Genomic DNA, 10,733 nt, shown 5'->3' with positions numbered 1-10,733 from the left:
GATGTCCTCTGGCACCATCTGTCTTCGGTGGCTGTTCTTGTTCTTCTGTCATGGAAGCTACCTAAGGACAATGGGGTAGAAACCCACTGAGGTTCTTCAGTGACCACAGGAAGCTCTTTGGTCAGAAAGATACTGTATGTGCTAGGTGATAGTGAAGAAGGAATCCCGTAAATCCAAGGGTTATGGCTTTCCTGGAAGCACTGCAGGCCCAGGAAGGAAAACCCACATTTAGAACAAGTATTCCAGCCAACAGTAATTGCTGCATTTCCATAATAGGAGTGGGTGGTGTAACCTGCCTGCTGTAAGGGCTGGCTGTTCCTCCCGAGGATGGCATCATAATGAAGATTAAGTGTTGGCTTCTAATGTTGGCTCGCCTGCTACTGAGTTCTTTGTAAAGAGTAGTTACTATGGATAATGCTTGCATAACTATCCTGTTTATGTCAGGATAGTTTGAGGCCCTTGTTCATGAGCTTATTAAGCAAGGTTGGCAAGAAGAAGGTGCCTGGGGGAAGAGGTGGCCACCTGCAGCACATGCAGCCCCATTCACCTTGGAGCCTTCCTGGAGGTGGCTATCATTGGTGGGGATTCATATGGGTCCTGGTGTCCTTCCAGTCTTCATTCCAGGAGCTCCATTCATGTGCCTCTTCCTCAGATTCCCTCCATGCTCATTTCTTCCGAGTTACCATTTACTAACTATGATCATTACATTTCTGTGAAGGCAATACTTCTATGACCTCTTTTTCTGGGCCCACTAAGACTGCATAGTGATCCTTAGCCAAGTGCCTAATGAGTTGCTTAAAATCCCGTCCATGGGAGAACTTTCTGTTCAATTAGAGACATCCCCAAGTGAGGCTGTGATGCTTCCAGGTGATGTCTCTACACTGCAGACAGATGATCAGGAAACCAGGCCTGGGGCTGTGATGTGGCTCAGTCCTTAAAGGGCTTGCTGCATACACATAGAGTTCTGAGTTTGGATCTCCAGCAATCAACTTTAAAAGCTAGGTCTGCAGTGTGTGCCTGTAATCCCAGCACTGGGGGGCAAAATAGGTGGATCCCTAGATCTCAGGTCAACCTCTGGCTTCCACATACATGTGCACACAATGTACTCATACTCACACACGAATACACACACACACACACACACACACACACACAGAGAAAGAGAGAGAGAGAGAGAGAGAGAGAGAGAGAGAGAGAGAGAGAAACCAGGAGGCCTGGGGAGTATGTCATGGTGGCTCACATTTATAGTCTCAGCACTAGGAGGCTGAGGTTCTAGGCCAGGCTGGACCAAGTGAAATCTGTCTAAAAAAACAAGAACAAAATGGACAGACAGACACGCCCCCCCCAATGAAAGTCCAACAGAAAATAAAAGAAAGCCAGGTCTGAATTTTCCTTCCCCAGTGTAGCTGTTGACAGGCACAGGCAGAGGCTCCTTACCCTTGCTTGTCCTATGGGATTCAGTTCCCACAAATCATCAGCACCCGGAGCATGAGGACAACGAGAACGGCTAACATGGCGTATGCTTGATAGTGGATGCTTACTAAATAGTTACAGATCTTCAAGTTTGAATAAATGAGAGTCACACTGGATTTTGTTTCAGGAATACAGAAAAGTTACAGCATATACAGAGAGTTCCCATGTGTTCCTCACCCAGTGTCCTCCACTGTCAGCACCTGACATTATTGTGATACATAATCAAAACTAAGAAACCAGCCTGGCTGCAGTTTTATGAATGGTTGTTTTTGTAAAGGCCAGACTTTGTTCTTATCAATATCCTCTTTTCGTTCCAGGACCCATGGCGTCCCAACCTGTTGCCTTTAAGTCCAGACTCACAAATGTAGGCCAGGCTGGTCTTGAACTCATAACAATCCTCCTCCTGAACCTCCTGGATGTGCCACCATGTTGCATTTAATTGCTCTGCTTTCTCTCTGCTCTGTGAAGTATCTCAGTGTATCTCAGTCTCCCTTTGGTTTTTATTAGCATGACATCCCCCACCCCTGCAGGAACACCAGCAAGGTATTGTGTGGCACGACGCTCCATCTGAGTTTGTCTTATGTCTTCTATGACTGGTGTGGGTTTACAGGTTTTCAGAAAGAACATTGAAGATAAGGAGGTTTCTCTTTCATTAAATCCTGTCAGGAATTATGAAAGACTGTGATATCACCTATACCAGCGGTTCTCTACCTGTGTGTCATGACTCCTTTGGGGGTCATATATCAGACATCCTGTATATCAGATATTTATACTACAATTCATAACAGTAGCAAAATTATAGCTATGAAGTAGCAATAAAATAGTTTTATGGTTGGGACATGAGGAACTGTATTAAGAGGTCACACGTCAGGAAGGTTGAGAACCACTGGTCTGTACTGTCACCTTCTCCACTTGGCTAGGGTGGTGCTTGCCAGGCATCTGATTTTCCTGTCCTCTCCTCTCTTCTCCCTGCTCTACCTACCCATTCATAAAGAGCTACTGCGTCTAGCTCATATGCAAAGGGAAGACGGTCAGAACTAAGCTTCACTTTAGAGAAATGAGGACATCTACATAAGACTCTTCTGAAAGATGAATAATCGCCATTTTAATATAGATTTGCAACAGTCCCTGTGGGTCTGAGGATCAACTTTAGAAGTGGAACACAGCATTAGGTCAGGCCCTGGGTCCAAAACAAAATTCCCCATCAAGGGTTAATCTTCATGCATTAACAAAATACTTGCACTTATATCTTCCAGGATTTAAAATTAACTTGATAAGTTTTCCCTCCTGCTCCACACCACTCCCAGCTGCTCTCCAGCTACACTGGGCTGGCCTAGCTGCTGTCACCAGTTGCTACCTCGATCATCTACTGGGACTTTATCAGCCACAACAAGATGTTCTCTGAAATCTACAAGATCTAGGAGACAGAGGATGGGCTGTGCCTGGAGGGAAGAGGTCAGTAGGGCAGAGGGTAATACTGATGCCTCCATCATTGGTGGAACTCCTTCCAGTACACAAGTGGAGAAGGAAGGTTCAGGAAGCACAGTAGCCAACAGGTTGATGTTGTAGTGAACCACCACTTTTGAGAAAAGGGTGACAGACACAAAAGTACATCAAAGATGACATGAAAGAACTCAAAGGCAAACCCAGGAAGAGTAAACCATAAAACAGGAATCCAGATAGCATGGTTGCTCTCCTGGACTGCCATAAAGATGGTGTGACTCCATTTATGCTTTCTTTAAAGGGTGGTTTAGAGATGGGAAAATGTTAACAAATCAGGCAATTACCTTGAATCTATTAACTGTCATCGTATCTGGTTGCCGTTTGTCATTCATATAACACCAGGACTTTAGACAAATGGGACTGATGTCATCTTGAGCATTTGTTTTGCCCTTGACATATTTGGAGTTGAGGCATTGCTTTTTAAGAAAAAAAAAAAAAAAAAAAAAAAGTCATTAGGTTACCTTTAAATAAAGTGCATTTAAGCTAAAAAAAAATGCAAAGCAAAATAAAATTAACATCATGAATTGCTTAGACAATTCACTAATTTAGAAGGAATGATGTCTAAGACAGTGTTTGTCTCTAGTTGGTCAAATCTTCCTTTATATTATTGGAATTATGATGTGTTGATAAATTAGTTTAAGGATCTGTTTTGTAGCCAGATAACACAGTCCAGAGTCTTGACAAAACGGAGGGTGAAATAAGGTCTGGGCTGCCCAGGGAGGAGCTTAGCAGGGCACAAGGCCTAAGGCTGTTACAGAATTTTGAAACATCAGGATAAAACATAGGAAAAAAGTTCCGGAAGGAGCTTGGAAAATGCTGATAAAGGCCAAGCTCCATTGAGAGGCGGGAACAGCTTTGTGTTCCCCCTGCTGGCACGATCTGCCACTCAGGGGCCAAACGGAAGAGCAGGACTACTGACTCAATCCTTGTCCTTAAACCTTTGATCATACTGCATGGTCTGGTGGGGCACTCCTGTAATCCCAGCACTTGGGAGGTAGAGGCAGGAGGATTACAAATTCAAGGTCATCCCTGGCTACCTAGTGAGCCTGGGCTACTGCAGAGCCTGTCTCATGTGATGTCAGAGGTGTGTCACTTATCAGCATTCATGACTGATTTCACTTACTTGGTTATACTCTTTGAAGTGTCAATCATATTGTATATTTAAGCTTAAATGATGGCCGAATCACAAAAGTAACGCCAATATACACACATGGAAAATATGCATAGTGGGGCTGGAGAGGTGGCTCAGTCTAGGTAGAAGGATTACCATACATAAGAAGCCAGCCAGGTACAGTGACCCATGCCTGTAGTCTCAGTGCTGAGGAGGCAGAGGCCAGTGGATCTCATGAATGCCTACCAGAAGCCCGCATTGTGCCAAGCACTTTGTGTTCAACCACGAGTATCTTTTATATCCTTTTTCAGTTCCTTCAACAACTTACCAGCTTTGCCACTTTGAGCTTCCCTAGGCTGGGATACTCTCACTGTTCTCTGTAAAGCTTTAAATTACATGGTTTAAATGTCACTTGTTTAGGGAGGTTCTTTAATCCATTAGGTTTCCTAAGGGCTATTGTTATGTGACCCCATGTGACAGACACTGAAGTGACAGTCCCCTTCGACACAATCTGGCTGTTAACTCTTTATGTTCCACATCAACTTCTCAGAGGTTACGTCCTTCTCAGGTGGCCTAGCCAACAACCTAAACAGTGGCACAGCCTCCCATCAATTTCTGCCCAGTGTGGGCCCCGTGGTAGTCCACCCTTTCTCCTGAGCATCCCACTGAACTGCCAGAGGTTGTTGACAAATCTGCATCGCCCTTCAGGGCTCTCTGATCAACCCTGCCTTCACTCTATTCCTTTCCTGGTTGAACACAAAGCATTTAGCAAGGAATCTTTTATTTCCATAACCTCCCTTCAGTATCAGCTTCCTGGAAGCCTCAGATATTCTTAGAGTCAGAATATAGAGATTGGGGGGGGGGGGGGTGGGAGTGTTGCAAGGCAAGGCTGCAGAAGATGTGCGAGGTTCTACAGGCCATTCTGAATATTGTTTCATTTTTTAGGGCAGTGGGAAGTCGATATGCGATTTCAAGTAGATTGGAGTGGGACAGAGAAGATCAAAGAGAAATTTGGAAAGAGCACTCTGACTCCTGTGTGGGAAGACTGGGAAGACGAGGGGAAAGAGCACTCTGACTCTTGTGAGGGAAGATGAGAGAGATGAAAAATGAAGGTGAGAGTTATTTAAAAGGCACAGTCTCAGGGCATGGAGAGGTGCATCCATGCCTAAGAGGGCTTGCTGCTCTTGCACAAGACCAAAGCTAGAGTCCCAGTACCCCATCAGGCAGCTCACAACCTGTAACTCCAGCTTCTGGGAACTGAATGCCCTCTTCAGCCTCCAAGGGTACACACACACACACACACACACACACACACAAACACAGAGAGACACACAGACGCACACACAGACACACACAGAAACACACACACAGATGCACACACAGACACACACAGACACACATACAGAGACACACACAGACACACAGACACACACAAATAACTCTTACAAACAGTTTTAGAATTTAGATTGATTTATCTTATATGTATGAGTGTTTTACAAGCATGTGGGAGATTTCCTAGGGTTGGAGTTACAGATGTTTGGGAATTATACCTGAGTCCCCTCAAAAGGAACAAATGCTCTGAACTGCTGAGCCTGCTCATTGTCATAAATCTTTTAAAATGTTCACTTATTGTAAGAGAAGGAGTTGGGATCACCTAGGAAAGAAATTATGTATTGGGAGAGGTCTAAGATATTGACCCAGGATGTTATGAAATACAATGCAGTGTGTGTGTAGGGTTACCCGGCAGGCCTATGCCAAGGTGTCACCTGAGAAATCACACCATGCAATAGATCTGGTATAAAGGGGCTGAAAGGGAGAGGAGTGAGGGTCTGGAGAAGGGGTAGAGACGGGAGCAGAGCCATGAGGTAGAGAAATGAGGACAGAGAACAGAAAAGGGAAGAAAGACACCAGCCAGGAATACATGGGAAGTTCTGACAGAAGAAGAGGGCAGCAAATGAGATGCAGGCCATCAAACTCTCTGTTAGTTGGTTGTTTCAGGGTTTTTTTTTTTTTTTTTTTTTTTTTTTTTTTTTTGGGGGGGGGGGTTCTCGAGAAAGGGTTTCTCTGTGTAGTCCTGGCTATCCTGGACTCACTTTGTAGACCAGGCTGGCCTCGAACTCAGAAATCCGCCTGCCTCTGCCTACCAAGCGCTGTGATTAAAGGCGTGCACCACCACCACCCGGCAGTTGTTTCAGTTTTTGAGACAAGGTCGTACTACATAGCCTGGGCCGACCATTACATAATAGCACGTCCTTATCTCCCTTAGGGGAGGAGGTTGAAGTCATACCAGGGGAATTCTGTTCTTCCTGTTGTGAGAAGTTATTCTGGTAAGAATATCTACTATCTGTACCCTTCTGGAATTCTCTGAATCCTTGGGAGAAAGGTAGTTCACACCTCTCTCTGGTGGGCCATAAGGGAATTTTATTCCAGGCTCACACTGAATCTTTAGTCAACAACTTACATCTTATTTTTATTTAAGCACATCTGATAGCAAGGCTCAAATAGGTTTTAGGAAGACTAAGTCCTTACCCGGAAGCACGCTGTCTGTTCCACAGAGCTGAGGCGTGGTTGCTTCTTGTTCTTCCTCTTATAACAGTGAGCTCTGGAGCGTTTCTCAAGTCTGAGATACCTGGAAGGGAACCACTGTGAAAAGCTAGTGTGAATGCTCTGTTTACTCGTGGCTTCTATCATTTATTCATGCTCTTTTATGCTAGCAAAAGTATTCCCATGTTATTTTAGTATTTCTAATTAACCAAAGTGAACATCGCTGATGAGCGGCAGGGCTTCTCAGCTGAAGAGCGCCTTTATGCTGAAGTCAGCACTGCTCAGGCAGTGGAGGAAAGCTGTCCTCCTGTGCTCATGGGTAACTTTATAGACCTTTGCCTACTTGTAGCTCTTGCTTCTGGGAGAAAAGAGGTAGTCACCTTTTGTAGGTTTGAATATATCCTCAACCAACAAACTTTATATTTTAAATTTTGATTTTCAGGCCTGGAAAGATGGCTCTGTGTTAAAGAGTGCATGGCTCTTGCAGAAGACCTGAATTTGGTTCCCAGCCTGAATTTGGCTGACAATGACTCACAACTACAGCTCCAAGGAATCTAACATCCTCACTTTGTGTGCACCAACACTTACACATGCATGTAACCACTGCATATCCACCACTAAAAAAAAAAAAAGAATAAATCCTAGCCAGGCAATGGTAGACCATGCCTTTAGTCCCAGTACTTGGGAGGCAGAGGCAGGCAGATGCCTGTGAGTTAGAGGCCAGCCTGGTCTACAGTGAATTCCAGGACAGCCAGGGCTACACAGAGAGAACCTTGTCTTGAAAAAGAAGGAGGAAGGCTGGAGAGATGGCTCAGTGGTTACGAACACTGACTGCTCTGCCAGAGGTTCTGAGTTCAATTCCCAGCAATCACATGGTGGCTTACAACCATCTGTAATGGGATCTGATACCCTCTTCTGGTGTGTCTGAAGACAGCTACAGTGTACTCATATACATAAAATAAATAAATAATTTTTTTAAAGGAGGAGAAGGAGACATAAAGAACGGGACAATGTACAGCAGCAGGTCTAGCTAATGTGTCGTAGCAGGAGAAACTGGCAACAGATGTAAGAATAATTCTGAGGCAGGCAGACTATAACACAGAAGAATTCATTGATTTGAGGACATTTACTACACATCACACACACACACACACACGCACACACACACACAAACACACACTCAAAGAAAAGCTGGGTCAAGGTAGTGTGCACAGTCTGATAGACCCAAACTAACCTCTGTGAGGCTCCCTGGAACCTCATCCAGTTGTTATTGTTTGTTTGTTTCAAGACTGGGTTTTTCTGTGTAGCTCTGGCTGTCCTGGATCTAACTCTGTAGACCAGGCTGATTTCAAACTCAGAGAGATCCACTTGCCTCTGCCTCCAGAATGCTGGGATTAAAGGAGTACACCATCACCACCCGGCCTTTAACCAGTTTCTCACCTACAGCACCGCAGGAGGGTACTCTAGTCTCTGTAGGACCTACAGGTCTCCACCCCTTTGGAGGTTAAACAACCTTTGCACAGGGGTCACCAAGACCATCTGAAAACACAGATCCTTAGATTACAATTCATACCAATACCAAAATTACAATAACAATACCAAATTACAGTTGCAAGACAGCAACAAAAATAATCTTATGGTTGGGGGCCACCACAACATGAAGAATTGCATTAAACAGTCACAACATTGGAAGGTTGAGACCACTGCTGTAGGAGGTCTCTGTAGGGAACAGTCTCAGGCTCCACTCATCCGGGAAGAGGAAGCTGCAGTTGCCAATTGTTGTATGTGTGAATCATTTGTAACCACGCTTACTTGGACTACAGGAAGACAGTGTCGCCAGTTCTGAGCTCATGGCCAGCTCATGTCAAAGGATACCCATCACTCAGACCTTCACTTGCTCAAGACCTTATTGGCTTCCTGCAGGCTGGTTGGAAACTTGATTTAGTATTGACATGTTTGTTTTTTTTTCTGAAGTATGGACATATATATTCTATGGATATATATACGTATCCACTGTGGGAGGTGTCACCCCTATGGAGGTGATCCTGGGTGCTATGAGAAATCAGGCTGAGCAAGCCATGGGGAGAAAGCCAGTAAACAACACCCCTCCATGACCTCTGTTTCAACAACTGTCTCCCGGTTTCTGCCTTGAGTTTCTGCCCTGACTTCCCTTTATGACAGACTATAACTGTAATCTGAGATAAACCTTTCCTGCCCCAAATTGCTTTTGGTCATTGAGTTTTTATCACAAAGATAGAAAGCAAGCTAGGACAATTACTCTGCCTTTACTTCTGACATATGTTTAAAGAGGATGGGACGCCAACACTTTATAGATTTGAAGTAGAAAAAGAGACACTAAAAATCGGAGGAAAGTTGGAGTGAGTTATCGTATGGACACTACGTATTTATTTTTCCACTGTACTTCCTGTGGAGCCTGAAAGGCTTCACTGTCATGAAGGCCTGGGTATGTTAGAGAGAGTTAAAATAGTAAGATATTAAGGAATGCATTAGAGAGAGCTGAGGTGGTTTTCCTTTGTGAGACAGGTAAGCAGGCAGATGTTGCTTTTGAGCTGAATCCCAGGTTTCTTTAGAAATGGTGTGATCCTGAGAGTGATGTCAAGTGGTAGCACTTGACCACAACAGACAGGGCGAGCAGAGGTGTGGTCAGTAGTAAGAGTGCTTTGGCCTTGCCTCAGTCTGCTTAGGCTGCTATAAGAAGAACACTAGAGACGGGTAACTTAAAGTACAAGCAGTTTTCACATTTCTGGATGATAGGGAGTCGAGATCAAGACGCCAGCAGACTTGGTGTCTAGTCAGGTTCACTTTCTGGTTCATAGATAGTTGTCTTTTTACCGTGTCCTACTGTGGCAGAAAACCCAGAGAAGGCACCTAAGGTCTTTATTGTAATTAGATAAACCTCGCTCATGAGAATGTAATTCTTAGGACCTAGCCATTCTCAAAGGTGCTGCCTCTTAATTTTTCTTACATTTATTTATTTATTTGTGTCTGTGTTCACATGTGTATGGTTGTCAGAGGAGAACATAGAGGAGTCAGTTCTCTTCTTCCATCATGTGAGCCCCAGGGTTTAACCCAGGTCATCAGGCTTGGCAGCAATGCCTTTACCCATGGAGCTGTTTCACCAGCCTGTACCTACCTCCGAATACCATAACATTGCAGGTTAGGGCTTTAACATACAAAAATTTCAGAGTATGACATTAAGCATTCACTTTTTAGCAGGTCTATAGGAAACTTTGGCTTTAGCTAATTGGTTATAATGTTCTTGTCATGAAGTCAATGAGCATTCTGTTCTATTGGCCGCAAACCTGACTTGATTTACCAAACAGGTGAGTTATGCCCCCTTGCTCAATGTCGATTTAAGCCAGTTTGTAAGTGTGAGTCCCTGGGCTGAATAGGAGAAGTCTCATCACTGAGGAGTGGTCCTACAGCTGGGCTGTAAGAACGCATCATGAATCTTCATCTAAGTCTCTAAAAGGACACTTGCTAGAGGCCTGCGTGCTGGGAGAATGGCAATATCAAACCTTTTAAGCTCTTTACAGACACCACTCTAAACCAGTCCAGGAGGTTGAAAGTGACCCTGCTGTTCACAACTGGAGCTGTTGATGGGGGTGGGGTGGGGTGGGGGGGTGGAGCTTCAGCTTAACCAGAGACTGGTCTATAGATACACCGTATGGTCATTTCCTCAGACCTTGACCTTGAAATTGGAACAACATGTTTGTGCCAATCATTGGGGCAGAAAGGTCTAATCCTATCAAAATATTAGGCCAGGAGTCATGTTGTATCCTTATAGACATTGCAGGAGTTTATGCTACCACAAAAGGCTTGAAACTGCTGGGCAGTGGTGGCACATGCCTTTAATCCCAGCACTTGGGAGGCAGAGGCAGGCGGATTTCTGAGGTCAGCCTGGTCTATCGAGTGAGTTCCGGGACAGCCAGGGGTACACAGAGAAACCCTGTCTTGAAAAACAACAACAACAACAACAAAAAGGCTTGAAACAAGCTGGGATGCTGGTATCTGTTCCTCCCAAAATTTCACTGACATATTTGGCCCCTGTAGATGTTAATGGGTCTTGAAGTCTGACTGT

At 44.6% G+C, this 10,733-nt stretch overlaps 1 pseudogene; it reads left to right on the top strand.

Moving 5' to 3' along the window:
- Nucleotides 1-1,795: 1,795 nt before the first annotated feature.
- LOC117708671 (translationally-controlled tumor protein-like) lies at nt 1,796-3,244 on the top strand (annotated as a pseudogene).
- Nucleotides 3,245-10,733: the final 7,489 nt, after the last annotated feature.

This window comes from Arvicanthis niloticus, chromosome 5 (genome assembly GCF_011762505.2).
Source record: "Arvicanthis niloticus isolate mArvNil1 chromosome 5, mArvNil1.pat.X, whole genome shotgun sequence".
NCBI classification, from domain to species: Eukaryota; Metazoa; Chordata; class Mammalia; order Rodentia; family Muridae; genus Arvicanthis; species Arvicanthis niloticus.
Note: the sequence above shows the minus strand (reverse complement) of the source record. Positions and strands in the feature narration are given on the sequence as shown.